This window comes from Hipposideros armiger, unplaced genomic scaffold, assembly GCF_001890085.2.
Source record: "Hipposideros armiger isolate ML-2016 unplaced genomic scaffold, ASM189008v1 scaffold_820, whole genome shotgun sequence".
In the NCBI taxonomy this organism is placed as follows: domain Eukaryota; kingdom Metazoa; phylum Chordata; class Mammalia; order Chiroptera; family Hipposideridae; genus Hipposideros; species Hipposideros armiger.
Window position 1 is genome coordinate 505,726 of NW_017732170.1, and position 2,959 is coordinate 508,684.

At 38.6% G+C, this 2,959-nt stretch overlaps 1 pseudogene; it reads left to right on the forward strand.

Moving 5' to 3' along the window:
- The first annotated feature begins 966 nt into the window (after window positions 1-966).
- Window positions 967-2,959, forward strand: part of LOC109374410 (rho GTPase-activating protein 20 pseudogene) — a 5,282-nt pseudogene continuing 3,289 nt past the window's right edge.

Genomic DNA, 2,959 nt, shown 5'->3' on the forward strand with positions numbered 1-2,959 from the left:
GAGTAGAAAACCACTCACCCAATTTGAAGCATAGAAGAAAGTAGATGCTGAGGCTCTTAAATAACCAGTCCTACCTTCTGTGTTTCCCTAGGTCTCCTGTAATGCTTAGTGGGAATAGTTTGTTAATATTGTTGTAAAGTATTTTATATTGTATGATTTGAAGACAGAGTAGATGCCATTTTATTATACTCTGTTAATCTATAATATATTAGACTGATGCTTTATCTAATATGCTTTGAGTTTGTATACTACATCTTGACAAATGTTACTAGCATATGGTATGTAATAAATGTGTATTTTTGTACTTGCAGAAACTGCTGCTAACTTTTAAAGTTGTTTGTTTTTCAAAGCACTGGTTTTCAATAGGTATATGTGAACTCCATGCTGTCTAGTAAATAAAATACCATTCTCCAGAGAAAGAAGGAAGGTGGGATGGAAGGAAGGAAGGAAGGAAGGAAGGAAGGAAGGAAGGAGGGAAGGAAGGAAGGAAGGAGAAAAAAAGAAAGAAAGAAAGAAAGAAAGAAAGAAAGAAAGAAAGAAAGAAAGAAAGAAAGAAAGAAAGAAAGAAAGAAAGAAAGAAAATCCCAAGAGGAAAATTGGTGTTTTGATGAAACTTGCAATCTACTCTTTTAGAACAAAGTTTAAGATTTTTAGTTGCTATTATTACTTTTTATATAATCGAGGGATTTAGAATCACATAATTCAAGGTTACATAGCACCATCCAAGCCAAATGTCTAAAAATGTCTAATGAGTCCTTGATCTACGAACCAAAAAATAGTACATAAATTGATAATGAAAAGTTTAGAATAAGTAAATTTTACTCTGGATTGAAGATCAAACCAGCCACAACATTCCCTTAAGCCAAAGCCTAATCCAGAGCAAGGCCCTAACTCTCTCCAATTCCCTGAAGGCAGAGAGGTGATGAAGCTGCAGAAGGAAAGTGTGAAGCTAACAAAGTTTGATTCATGAGGTTTAAAGAAAGAAGCTGTCTCCATAACATCAAAGTGCCAGGTGAAGCAAGTGCTGATGTAGAAGCTGCAGTGAGTTATCTAGAAGGTCTAGCTAAGGTAATTAATGAAGATGGCTACACTAAACAACAGATTGTCAGTGTAGATGAAACAGCCTTCTATTGGCAGAAGATGCCATCTAGGACTTTCACAGCTAGAGAGGGGAAGTCAATGTCTGGCTTCAAAGATTCAAAGGACAGGTTGACACTCTTGTTAGGGGCTAATGCATCTGGTGACTTTAAGTTGAAGCCAATTCTCATTTATCATTCTGAAAGGCCTAGGACCCTTAAGAATTAAGCTCAATCTACTCTGCCTCTGCTCTCTAAATGGAACAACAAAGCTTGGATGACAGCACATCTGTTAACAACATAGTTTACTGAATNGGCCACTTTCAGTCCTCCAGGACAGGAGGACAAATGGCTCTCTCTCCTCCAGAGATACATCAATCTAGAGAAGGGGAAGGACAATCCGAAGAGCATTCCCCTCATAATATTCACTAAGGGCACTGGGAATTGTGCCTATTCTAAAACTATAACAGGAATGAATTCAGATACAGCAAATGAAGTTATCAACATGTCACCACCAATGTTAGGGGTCACTGCCTCGGAGCGAGATTATAGTGATGGCTCAGTTCTGGCAAAGTAGAGGCACTGTATCTACTTAGTGGACATGAATATCCCTATGGCATTAAAAAGAACCATCTTCAAGACACTGAACTCTTGACACAGTTACCAAAGGACCCCACTAGTCCTTCCAGCCTCTAAGAACCTTTCCTCTAGGATCAGCAGCTCCGAGAGATGCAATGTCAATTCACCCTGAAGCCCAGCCACCTGGCAGCAGCCCAGCAACTGAGTGACTCGGGCCAGAAGACATTTAAAAGGAGAAGAACTGGGCCTTTTAGTGGGTTCTAGAACTCACCTGGATCACTTGGCCATGTCACCAACATCTCCTCTGCCAGGACAGCTCTTTGGAGTGTCTGCCAAATATTTGTGAGAACAACAATCTACCCAAACCTGTATCGGATATGCTTAGCTTTCTTAATCAAGAAGGACCCCTCACCAACAGCATTTTCAGACAGTCAGCCAATGTAAAACCTGCAGAGAGCAGAGAGCTGAAAGAAACTGAATTCTGGAGTTGAAATACACCTGGACTGTGAATCTATTTGTGTGATAGCATCTGTCTTAAAGGACTTTCTATGAAATATTCCAGGAAGTATTTTTTCATCAGATTTCATGATCAATGGGTCTGTGTAATGGATCAAGGAAATGATGAAGAGAAAATAAATACAATTCAAAGGCTGTTAGACCAGCTTCTAAGAGCCAATGTTATTCTCCTAAGGTATCTTTTTGGGGTATTACACTGTATTGAGCAAAAGTCTTCATCCAATCAGATGACTGCAATTAATTTGGTGGTGTGTAGCACTCCAAGCATTCTTTGGCCTCTTACTTCCTCCAGCCCAGAACTAGAAAACAAATTGACAAGAAAGGTTTCTCTGCTTATTCAATTTCTGACTGAAAATTCCTGTAGGATATTTGGAGAAGAAATCACTTCCCTCTTGGGAGAGGCTTCAGTGAGATGTGATACTAGAGAGAATGCCCCAGATTTCTCTTGCTTCCAAATGAATGACTCTTCCTATGACAGCTTGGAAAGTGAGCTGAGTGAGGATGTTTATGCTCCATATAGTGACTCGGTAAATAAACTCGGTCATGGACTCTGTCTTTTATTATTATTATCATTTTTTACCAAATGTGAAGTGTGAATTTTATTTGGATTCTGATTTAAACAAACCATCCAGAAGAGGATATTTGCAAACACTGACTGGATATATGATGTGAAAAGGAATTATTGTTATCTGTTGTAAGTGATAATAGTACTGTGGTGTTGTTGTTTTTTAAGAGTTTGTGTTACCTAGAGATACATACTGAAATATTTAGAGCTGATATGATGTGAT